Below are 12,800 nucleotides of genomic sequence, written 5' to 3'. Positions count from 1 at the left end.
CCACGGGCTGTTTTGAAGATGAAAGCAGGGGGGGGGTGGGGGAGAAACAGCAGCAAAGGATAGGAGCCTGAGCCTGGTCTGATGGGGCACCTGGTACCTCGGAGACACACGTGTGTGGTGACAGGCCCGGGGCCACCGTCCCCTGGCAAACACCCTCCCCCGTGTTACCCGAGAAGAAACAGCCATCGTGATTTCTCCCTGGAACGAGTCTTATCTTAGAACCGAATGTGAGATTGCTTTTTGTAGATGTGAGTCATGTTGGCGAAGTTTGCAGGCTGAACGGTGTGCCCCAAAATTCATAAGCTGACGGCCGGGCCCCAGCACCTCAGGAGGTCAAGGCCGGGTCTTTAAAGAGCCGATTGAGGCAAAGTGAGGTCGCTAGGGTGGCCCTGATGCAACCTGGCCGGTGTCCGCGGGAGGCAGACCTAGATTGTGGTACTTTGTCACCGCAGCCCCAGGACGATGTGGTGCGTGAAAGTACCACAAAAAAGGTACAGCTCTGGACAGCTGGGCACGGGCCACATCGCACAGCTCAGCACAGGGCGTGTGGCAAACGGCACCATCACCCGAGCCTGTTAAATGCCCATGTCCGTGCACCACCTCTCCTGACCTTTGCTTTTTCTTTTTGTCCTTGCTTTTCAGCATGAAACATGAGTCCGACTCCGTGTGGGCAGATGAGGTTAGCGTGAGGGGCAAAGGCAAGAACATGGGTCACCCGCGTGGCCTCCCGCTCCAGCCTTGGGGAAGAGCTTTGTCGCGGTGCTTCCTGGGCTCCTCTGTCCCTGCTCCACGCGTTCCGGGAGCCCCCAGGGGGCTCGTGGTGCTCAGGAAGGAGTCTGTGTGACACAGCCCCCCAGCTTCCTCGCAGAGCCCATGGCCCTTCCCAGCCCCCCCTGTTCCAGAAGCCTCTGCTGCCTTAGCCAGCCTGCCCGCCGGGAAGAAGGCCAGGAACCCACCTGGGGTCACCACCCAGTGCTCCCAGAGCCTCCAGTGCCTGGCTGGAGGGAGCGGGCTTCTCCGCTCTGACTCCGAGCCACTTTGTCACCTGGTCTCAGGGGCTCACAAAATCCTGCTGCACCCTTCAGAGCCCCAGATCAGCGCAAGGAGCCGTGGTGGACGGAGGTGGGCAGCACAGGTCTCACTCCACACCCACCCAGAGCCCCCTCCCCCCAGCCCGCACACTCAAGGCAAGCCGTCTATGTTTGCAGACGCCAAGACCACGGCCCTGGAACCCCAAGAAAATCAACCAAAATCCTAGAGTCACAGGAAGCAAGTTCAGGAAGTGCCTGAGCTCAAACATAAAGCCCAGACGTTGGTGGATGTCGTGCATGCCGACATCGCCAGGACACGTGGTGACAGGAACGGCCCGTTTGCCCAGCACTGACAGCAGAACGTAAAATGCCCAGGAACATGCTTGCAGGAACACCTGAGCACATAAACGTGCCACCGAGGGGCACAGAAAGAAGGCCCACTGGCTGGGCAGGTGCACCGTGTTCCTTTGCAGCAAGATTCGATACCTGGAAGGCGACGTCTCCCTACGCCAATCCGCAAAGGGACCACGGAGCCCCTGTGATCACGACTCACCTGCAAAGCTGTGTGTCCAGGGTTTCGAAATCTCGGCACCGCTGACTTCTGGGGACGACAACTCTTCGTTGTGGGGGGCTGTCCTGGGCATCGTGGGGGGTTTAGCAGCACCCCTGGACCTGACCCAGTGAGATGCCTGTGGCACCCCCCCCCTTGACAGTTACAGTAACCAAAAATGCCTCCAAGTCTTGCTAAATATGCCCTGGGGAGCAAAACCGTCCCCTGCTGAAAACCCCTGAAGTGTCCCCTTCATACAGGTGCCGAGAGCCTTGGTCCCCGGTGGTGTGTCAAGGCCCTCGGGCACACACATGACGGCACAGGTGCGCGGGGGAGCCTGGAATAACTATTTCACACCCTGGCTGAATCTACACACTAGTACGGAGACAAAAGCCAGGAAAAAAATAATAAGTCTGTATCTTTTTTTTTTAATGTTTATTTACTTTTCAGAGAGAGAGAGAGAGAGAGAGAGAGTATGAGCGGAGGAGGGGCAGAGAGAGAGGAAGACACAGAATCCAAAGAAGGTTCCGGGCTCCGAGCTGTCGGCACAGGGCCCGACGCGGGGCTCGAACTCACGAACTGTGAGATTGTGACGTGAGCCGAAGTCAGAAGCTCGGCCGACTGAGCCACCCAGGTGCCCCTCTTTTTTTTTTTAATGTTTATTTTTGAGAGAGCGGGTGCACGAGCAGGGGAGGGGCAGAGAGACAGGAGACAGAGGATCCGAAGCCGGCTCTGCACTGACAGCAGGGAGCCCGATGTGGGGCTCAGACTTACGAACCGCGAGATCATGACCTGAGCCGAAGTCAGACGCTCAACCGACTGAGCCACCCAGGCGCCCCAGAATATACCTATATCTTGAGTCGAGCGGCTCGTGATGTTCCGAAGGGCAGGGTTCCATGAAATCAAGACAGAGGACGTCCAGGCACGAACCAGGCTTTCGGAAGCATGCGGGTGAAGACGTGAGCCTGGGTGGGGACACCTTGCCAGGGCCACCAAGAACAGTGCCGGCAAGCCTGAGGAGGGGGCCGCTCTGCCGTGCCGCCTGCATCCGGATGACAGCAGAGCCTGATTTGACCAAGCCCCCGCCCAGACTCTAGATCTCGAAAGTGTGTCAGGATCATCCAGAGCCTGCAGAGTCCTCGGGCGGGGGGCACGATCCCAGCACCGCAGATGCTCTGAGAGAGGAGTCTTGTCAGCCCCGTCCGGTGCAGGCATGAGGATTTGTGGAATTGCAGCAAACAGGTTCTGCTAATGAGGGAGACGGTGATCGGTCAACATAAATGAACATCAGCCACAATCTTGTGCAAAGGAATCACACTGGGACTCAGGACACCTGGGCTTGGGCCCCCATTCCGTCTCTCGCCCATTGTGACTTTAGCTGCAGGCCAGCCGGGTCACAGCCTCCCATCCTCTGTCCCGGAAGAATCTTCCGAGTGGTGAGCCGCGGTGGCCTGATCTGGAGTGTGTGCGGTGTCGGCCAGTCCCCATGGTGTACCTGCTCCCCCCGCCCCCACTGTGGCTGATCATGAGCCACCAGTGTTTTAACAGCTCGCTTAGAAAACGCCTGAAAATGTAGGAATCCGCTCTCATGAGCGGGTGTGAGCCGACTTCAGCCCCCCGCTGACAGTAAGCATGAATCTGGCTCTGTGGGGAGAGGTCACCTTTAGGGAAAAGGTGCTTGGACAGGCCTGCCGGGGACCTGGGACAACACAGCATGCGCTTCAGGCTCCGCCCCCTTCCCCACCAAGGAAGTGAACAGTCTCCCCAGTGGGGATCGGGGCGGGGGAAGAGGGGCCGCGATCTGGGCTCGGGCAGGGCCAGGAGAGGGAAACAGGGACACTGGATCTGGGAGGGTAGCAGTGCTGGGGAGGAGAGTGGGCGAAAGGCCACGTGGGATCCCTCCAAGGCTATGCCTCCTCCAAGCTCCCCCCAGCAGCCAGCGACTCTGGCGCCCGGACCAAGCCTGCAGGGAGCCCGACTCCTTGCCTCCCCACCCCCCCTGTTCAACTGGATGTCTCTGCCTCTCCTGGCGGCATTGGCTCAGCCACGCCAGGAAGTCACACACTTCCGCCAAGGCAAGACGAAGCCAGCACGTCAGGTTTACTGACAGTGAATTTGCAGGCGGGCATCGGACTATTAAGTCGGACGGAATTTTTAGAGACGTGAGGGATTTTACAGATGCTCCATCACAAAGTGTAACCAGAAGCCGGCTGTGTCAAAAGGTGTTTGTAAGCTGCCACGGAACATTTCCGGAATCGCTAACTTTTCATCCCCATTTGGTTCCAAGCAGATGCTACTTGCAGCTGTTGAGGACCATATGCTCCTAAAACTCGAGCCCACAGAATAAGCCAAGAATCGCACACACACACACACACACACACACACACACACACACACCCCTCTTCTTGCTGAAACCTGCAAGTTCTCTGAGAAGTCATTCGGCAAATAAACGATCTGGAAACGTCAGATGTCTCCTTCTCTCTCCAAAAGCATATTTCTTTTAACTCTCAACTCATCTTTCATGGTGTGCCACCCCTAATGACGTAAAGATTCATCAGTGCAATAAATAACGTATTTTCCAAAGAAGCTACAGCACAAAATGAACCTAAATCCCAAAGGAGAAGTCTGTGAACCAGCCACCCACAGGCAGACCTCCCCACCGATGCCTCCCAGAAAGGCAACACAGCTTATTTTAGTGATTGATTTGGGGAAACGCACATTTGATTTGCCCTCAGTGAGCCCTGGACCGCTTTGCTCTCCCTGGTCTGGGTGCAGCTAGAGAGGGCGAACCCTGTGCCCTGGTTCACTTTGACACGATTAAAAAACGGGGCTCCCAGAGCACAGTATCCGGAGAAATAGAACCAGCCTTGAGCAAAGGTGAGGAAGGCCCCATAAGTCATTGGCTACCTTGCTTCTCAAGCGTGTGGTCCCCTGGGCGTCACCTGGGAGCTTGCTGGAAATGCCATTTCTGGGGCACCCGGGGGGCTCAGTCGGTTAAGCCTCCAACTCTTGGTTTCCATTCAGGTCATGAGCCCACAGTTTCGTGAGTTCGAGCCCGTCTGTGCTGATGGTTCAGATCCTGCTTGGGATTCTCTCTCTCTCTCTCTCTCTCTCTCTCTCTGCCCCTCCCCCACTTGCGCTGTCTCTCTCTCTCTCTCAAAATAAACACACTTAGAAAAAGAAACCAGAGACCCAGGCCCCCTGCCAGGCTGCTGGACCGGAAGCTGCCGTTAGCACCGTCCCCAGGGGGTCTGCGTGCCACCAACGAGGAGCTGGGCCATTTGCCCCGAAGTGTACACAATGCAATATACCGTGAGGAGATGAGGAAGAATAAAGCAGAGAGGGACACGGTGACGGGGAGGGACACTGTCTTGTTAGAGAAACCCGCTACTGTCCCCCAGGTCACAGCTGGTCACCTGAACAGCTCCCTAAGTCCTCTTGCTTTGTTTATTGCGTGAGATAAGTGAACTCATATTCTTACTGCTGGAGGGAAAGCTGTCCTCACCCTTCAAGGCCTCATAGGAAGCCACGCGGCTTGTGTGGGGCGATCACGGGGTGTCTTTGTGGGCAGCACACCACGAGGTCCTGACAACAGAAATGCAGGCTCGGACCCTGTCCTGCAGGAGCTCCGAGCAGGTGGGTCCCCTGGCAGGTGGGTCCCCTGGCAGGTGGCTCTCCAGGCAGGTGGGTCTCCAGGCAGGTGGGTGGGACCATGATAGGGAAGATGGAGGGGGCGTGCCCACCTTGCCCAGCACAGCCCCTGTCACTGGGTCGCGAATGTCACCCCAAGCGTGTACTCTGATGCCACAGCCCAGCGCACAAGGCAGGAGCCTGGGCAGGACAAACCAATGAGGACTCTCGAGCAAAAACACTCACCATTTCGTATGAGCCAGAGATCCAACGAGCCTCAGACAGGCGCCCCCAGACTGAACCCCGGTGCGCTGAGTATGGCAGGTACAGCCCAGAGTTACTCACAGAGAAAACTACCCCCTGTTCCCCGTTCAGACCAGACTGGGCCCCTCCTTGTAAATCCGACCTGGTCCTTGGCCCTGCTGGGTCCTAGGGACAGCAACGAAGGAAACCCCCAGAGTATAATGGCTTATCATCCATTTCCGCAGTTGTTTTTATTGTGGTGATAAACCTACGGGAGCCCCGTTATAATCCTCTGTGATCTTAACATACCCTGCGCCTTGCCAACGTTCCGAACTTCGTGGCATCATGAAACGCATTTGTATTGCATCTGCAAAAGGCAATGAAATCCAATAATGTCGTGTAATCTGTTTTACGCACTCTTGACAATCCAGATTCCAGGCAACCGTTTTCAAGTCCGTTCTGTTCAGCAGATGTGTTCTGGGCCACTGCTGTATAAAATGAACTTGAGTGGACTGAGTCTTAACAACGGCAGCGACTGCCAGGCAAAGGTTCAGTCCTTGGAGCTGCTTTGATAAGCACGTTCCTGCATTATCTCACCGAATCCTCAAGGCAACTCAGATCTAGGATGAAGAAATCACATCACATGCAGAGGCAGTCGTGAAGCTGGCTGGCTGTGAGGCTGGTGCCCGAATCCCGGCACCCGGACGCGTCAACTCGTGGGTCCCGACCACCATGACCCCGAGGCACGTCAGAAAGGCCCTAAGCAGGTGGTTCTCGAAGTGGGGTCCCTAGACCGGCAGCACCTGCATCCCCTGGGAGCTTGTTACAAACGTACCCTCTGAGGTCCCGCCCCAGGCTCACTGAGTCAGAAACTCTGGGGTCGAGCCCAGTAACCTGTGTTTTAACAAGCCCGCCGGGTGATTCTGGTGCTCGCCCGCTGGAGTTTGAGAACCACCGCTGTAGGGGGACTTGCTTTGTAAAGGAATCCTATCGCAAATCCCTTACGAAGACCAGCCCCTTGAACTTGGCCACCAGGTGTTCATGTCAGCTTTGCTCAAAGGCAAGACCCCCGTATGAGGGGAAGACGGTCCCATGACTTTATAACTATCTAGACACATACATAATTTGCCCGTCGGTAAAATCTGAACCACAGGGAAGCTGGAGGCACAGACAGTGTTTCACTTGATGGTCATTTTCTCCTCCTCCTCCAGAAGTGTTCCTGCAGCATGCATCATTGGGGGTCCACACTGTGCCAGGCTGGGTACCAGGCCAAGGGCTGGGTAGGCAGTGAGCTCGAGGACTTCCAGTTGCCTCTCTGTCTCCAGGCTGACCTGCGTGGACACATCACCCAGGCTCCTGTGTCCTCGGGGCCATGGGGAGCCTGGGAGGGTGGCGCCCGGAAGGAGGGCGGGGTTGGGGTATCTATTTCCACAGCTCACTCCCTTACGAGGTTTCTGTCAAGCTACCCTCACCTTCGTGCATTCACTCCTGCCGCGGCCTTGACTCAAGGCCAGAGTGGCTCAAGAAAGAGCTTCTCCCATTATCAGGTTCCACACCAACCAGCTGTGGTCACCCCATCGCTGGCTGGGACAGGGAGTAGGTCACCCACGGCGAGCAGTAGCATCCCTACTGCTCACTTTAGCTGTGGCTGTCACCATAGCAACTGATAATACAGACTGCACCGTCAGTCACCTGGCATCTCATGGCCCTGGAGGCACACGTCCAGGGAGAGAGAGAGAGACGAAAAACCGTGGGCATACAAACAAGACCAAGCACGGGGACTCAGGGGTCCTCCTCCGCTGATCACCGGGTAGATGTGCCAAGGACATGGGTCTGATTATAGGACTGGAGGGCGGCAAGGAGCTGAGAGCCAATCAAATGCTCAACCCTGTCAGATCTCTTCCAGGAGAAGGTGCTAGAAGGGAGTGAGAGGTGGAGACACGTCGTGGACACATTTGGGCAGAAGCGGATGAGAGGCTGAAGATTTGAAAGCACAAATTCCCCTGTCGGTAGAGAAACATCCCCCTCTCTTCCCCTCCCCTTCTCTCCCTCCTCCCTTTCCCCTCTACTCCTCCACTCTGCTCTCCCCCAGGGAAGGAAGCCACCCTTTCTTTGCTACACAAGCCTTTCCACACCTGCTTCTGGGGAAGTTTCCTCTGATCTGCTGTCGGTTCTCAGGGCCCCCTCCTCCTCTCATCGCTCCGGCCCCAGAGAAGAGTTGAGGTCAACGGAGCCTGGGTCGGGGGACACAGACCTTTCCAGGAGGGGGCTGTCCACACAGGGGAAGACGTTGGGTACCCCCAGCATGCCAGCAGGAACCCGGGAGCAAGCGGCAGACCAAATAGGGTGGAATTAGTCGAGATTTGCTGAAATGTTCGACACAAGCGCCCTCGCCTGGGATCTACGTACTCGTTGCCTCAAGCCCCGAAGGCGCAGTCAATGAGTTACCAGCTTGACTACCTGAAGCCTGAACAAGGATGGTGTGGAATTAATGAGGGCAGACTGTTTGAGGTCCTGGGCTGCTGTCCAGGACAGAGGTCAAAGGCTCAGGGACGCAGAGGTGGAGAAACGGATTTGTTCTCTGCAACTGATTCAGCCACTGCCTCGTCATAGCCTCCCGCCTTTGGGGGCCCCGAGGACAAGAAGATTGTATTGGAGTCCTTGCCGAGCCCCGGGCTGTCCTCTGCAGCCTGGAGGGGGTGCTGGGGGCACAGCCCCTGCACTGAACTCCGATGTCAGCAGGGATAATGGGATCCCAGAGTGGGAGTAGCATCCGGCCACCAGGGGCCAGGCGGGCCTGGATGCCTCCAGAGGGCACGGTGTCTTGATCCACTGGCCTGTGTGGCTGGCTCCTTGTCCACGGGGTCCCTGGACACGAAGGAGATACCTTCAAAGTGCTGCGTGACCTGTTTGGGTACGAGAAGCCGTGGTCTGCTAAGAAGGGACCTGACTGAAGGCTTTTTCCCAGCCAGTTTTCTACACCCAGTTCACACCTCTCTAGGGAGGCCCTCCCTTTACCAAGTGCTCCCTTGAATCACCCTGTTTGGAGCGGGTCATCCGTTTCCTGCTGGGATCCCCCTCTCAGAGGACAGTATCCGGTGGGGCGGTGGTCACTACCGGGGCCATTGTAAAAATAACCACATCAGGAAGCTCTCCTTACCAGAAGATAAGGGCGCTGAGAAAAAGTCACCCGAGGACAGTCTAGGTGAAACAGCGAAACCCACGTTTCACTATTTGTGAAAGCTCGGGCTCGATCGGACTTCAGTTTGATAAACTAAAAATGGTGAACACAGGTCACCTTTACCTCGTATTCGCCAAGAGGGAAATCGTGCAAAGTCGTAGCTGGGCGCCACCAAGGCTTAATACCGACCTGACAGGAGTTGCAGCCTTCCCCCGCGGCGGGACTGGGAACCGTGGGCCTGAGCTTTTCTGATCAGCACGAGCGGGTGGCCTGCCTCATGAGACCCCCTGCCTTCCCAGGGGAAAGTGACCTTGCCTCAGACAACGGTTTGCCTTCTGCTAATAACTTCCTGGTCCCGCCCGTTTCTGCCCCCGAAAGCCTTCCGTTCCGTACAACTGCTCAGAGCTCCTGTCCATTTGGCAGGTGGGATGCTGCCCCATTCACGAACCCGCCAGTAAAGCCAATTAGATCTTTACATTTTCGGTTAAGCGTCCGACTCTTGATTTTGGCTCAGGTCATGATCTCACGGTTCACGAGATCGTTCCCCGCAGCAGGCTCTGCAGTGAGTGTGGAGTGTGCTTAAGATTCTCTCTCTCTCCCCCTCCCTCTGCCCCTCTCCCCTCTTGTACATTCTCTCTCTTTCTAAAATAAAATAAATTTTAAATAAATAAAGTTACTTGGTTGAGTTTTTGTTCTTTAAAATCCTAAAACCCTTATAATTTCTTAGGTGAGGAGAGATATTCGGTGTTTGACCCTGGGTCCTGAAACTGAGCTCCTAAGTCCCTTGGAATTTCCGGGGTGTCAGGAGCATCTCTTATTCGAACGAGGTGGCTCAGGATGGCTCCCAGGTGGGGGCTGGTCACCAGGAAGACCTTACCTGCTGCCCAAACTGAGACCAGACCAAGTCAGCAGGGAAGAACAGGGGTGCATCTGACAGGAGAGCCCTGGGAGGCTGGGTCCCCAGTGAGAGAGAAGAGGTGGCCTGGCCAGGGCCCAGGCCATCCCTCTGGACTGTCAGGGAGAAGAACGGGCAGGTGCAGGAACTTCTCTGAGATGGGGCCCCAAGAGCATCACCCAGGAGAGCAAACATGCGGGGAGCAGCCCCCAGGACGGCTCCAGCGGAGACAAAGCCGTAAGGCTGGCGGAGGCCAGGGGACAGGAACCGTTTCCATCTTGAGGTCAAGAAGAATGTCGCCATTGTTCCACTTGTGATAAAGACATTTGGTGAACAGTTCCGTGCTCGGCCCAGCATCACACGCGGCAGGCTTCATACCTGGTGAGCCCCTTCGGGACCCAGCCTTCCCCAGGACGATAGCTATGCGCTCTGCGGAGGTTACAAAACAAGGCCCCGGTGCCAGTGGACAGTGAACGAAAAGCAGCCAGCTTCTAGGAGAGCCAACAGCGGCAGGAAAAGCCGGTAAGGGTGACTTCCGTTCGTGTGGCTTCAGCCCGTACCCGCTGCAACCACGCAGAGCGACCTCGGCCCCTGTCCAGTCTGAAGAGCCAGAGGGCTGGGCTCAGGCAGCCACAGCCTTGGAAAGTGAGCGGAGAATCCAGGAGCCGGGGGTACATCTGCCCAGTTAGACTCGCCTGGCTTCAAAGTCCTGCACATCAAGGACTCTGACAAGAAGACAAAGAGGCAGGGGCCCCTGGTGGCTCAGTCAGCTAAGCATCTGACTCTTGATCTCGGCTCAGGTTATGATCCCACAGTTTGCGAGTTCAAGCCCTGAGCCCTGAATCGGGCTCTGTGTTGGTGACACAGAACCCGCTTGGGATTCTGTCTCCCCTTCTCTCTGCCCTCTCACCCACTTGTGCACTTTCTCTCTCTCAAAATTAATAAACTTTAAAACAATTAAAAGTTTTGTTCATTTTGTGTCGAAAGTCCATCACCATCTGGAAGCAGATGATGTGTCATCGGAAGGTCAACAGTAGCCTAACGCTAGGTCACAACGTCTTCGACACTCACCTCACCTCATCACGCAGCATTTTATTATCTCCCATCATCACAGGAGGGGGGAGTGCAGAGAGAGAGAGAGACCACGTTCATATAACGTTCATTAGAGAATATTATCATTGTTCTATGTTGTTATTACTTATTGTTGCTAATCTCTTACAGTGCTGATTTATAAGTTAAACTCTATTATATGTATGCATGTATGTATAGGGAGGACATAGTCTATGTGGAGTTAGGTACTACCCATGTTTCAGGCATGTGCGGGGGTCTGGGAACACATCGTCCTCAGATAAGCGTGACCACGGAACCACATGTATACAGTTATACACACACACACACTATTCTTTCTCTTTTGCTCTCTCTAAAGCAAACGGGGCAAGATGGAAACAATTCCGGAGTCTGGGCGAAGAAAATACAAGTTCCTTTTCCTCTTCTTGCAAATTTCCTGTAAGTTTGGAATTATATAAAAATAAATTACAAAACATCAAAACCACTGGGAAAATGTAATAAAATTTTCAAGGACTGATGGGGTTGTGTCAAAAGGACCAGGAGTAAGTACGAGGAGCTACCAGTGGCCAAAGCCGTCCGTTTTAGCACAGTAAAGAATGAGGATTGCACTGGGTTGAAACACACTGACTCAGTGAAAATCCATGAGGCCACAAGGATCGCTCAACAAAAAAAAAAAAAGAGAGAGAGAGAGAGAGAGAGAAAGAGAGAGAGAGATCCAGGGGCACCTAGGTGGCTCAGTCAGTTAAGCATCTGACTTCGGCTCAGGCTTATGATCTCACAGTCTGTGAGTTTGAGCCCCACATCAGGCTCTGTGCTGACAGCTCGGAGCCTGGAGCCAGCTTCAGATTCTGTGTCTCCCTCTCTCTCTGCCCCTCCCCCGCTTGTGCTCTGTCTCTCTCACTCTCCAAAATGAATAAATGTTAAAAAAAATTTTTTTAATAACAACAAAAAAAAGGAAAACCACTGTTTAAACCATGGTTGTAATGGTCTGAGGGGTGGCCCAAAAGATTTCAGGTCCTAATCCCTGGAATCTGTAAATGTCACTTCTTTGAAAACAGGGTCTTTGCAGGTGTGATTAAATCAAGCAACCTGAGATGGGGACGTGGTCCCAGATCATCCAATCACAAGGGTCCTTGCAAGAGAGAAGCAGAGGGAGATGTGAGATGGAAGAGGGGGCATCAGGGTAGTCACTGAGCATGGGACCCACCAGGAACTGCAAGGACAGGTCCTCCCCTAGAGCTCCTCAAGGAGCACAGCCCTGCACAGACCTCACGTTTGGACTTCCCAGCCTCCAGCACGGTGACGGAATAGACGGTGATGGAATAGACATTGGTTGATTGAATCACCCTGTTTGTGGTGATCTGAGACAGCAGCCACGAGAAAGTAAGGTAACAATAAAACAGATTCGGACAATGATCAGGAGCTGGTGTTGAAACTGGGCGGTGAGGATGGAGAGCAGAAGGTCGCAGGATGTCAGCGTTCACAGCATACACGCCGCTTTTGGCTGCGTGGGACAAGAGGGGTCAGGCTGCTCAGTGCAGGGTGGCAGAGCTAATGCAGGGGCCAGCCAGCCACAGTGTGTCTTCTGATCAGATGACACAGGAAGTATACAACAGCAAAAAACGGTGCATTTAGCTAACTGTTCGTGAACGGTGAATCCACCAAGACTTTGGCCATAACTTCTAGAAATTAGAAATACAGGGGATAGCAGAACAAGCTAAGAGAGCCCAGACACAACCAGGGGCTGCAATAGTCTGCAGACAGCAGCTCCGTCCTGAAAACCAGCGACATGGGAGGGACTGCGCCCAATAAAGGGTGTGAAGGCTCACGAGCCCGAGGTCCCTCCACACCCTGACGGTGTGCTCTCACAGGTACAGGCTCTTGTGCATTTGGCACAAGTATCTTCCCCATGACCATCTAAGTCCTCTGTCTCTTTTCCCTCTGAGGCATTCTGACACCTGTCCCCTGGTGATGGGTGGCAATACAGCCATCACAGCACTTTTAGAACATGATAAGGGATGGGGCACCCAGGTGGCTCAGTCGGCTAAGCGTCCGACTCTTGATCTCAGCTCAGGTCACGATCTCAGGATTCACGGGACCGAGCCCCCTGTCGGGCTTTGTGCTGACAGCACAGAGCCTGCTTGGGATTCTCGCTCTCTCCCTCTCTCTGCCCCTCTCCTGTTTGTGCTCTCCCTTTCTCTG

This window comes from Acinonyx jubatus, chromosome C2, assembly GCF_027475565.1.
Source record: "Acinonyx jubatus isolate Ajub_Pintada_27869175 chromosome C2, VMU_Ajub_asm_v1.0, whole genome shotgun sequence".
In the NCBI taxonomy this organism is placed as follows: Eukaryota; Metazoa; Chordata; class Mammalia; order Carnivora; family Felidae; genus Acinonyx; species Acinonyx jubatus.
Note: the sequence above shows the minus strand (reverse complement) of the source record.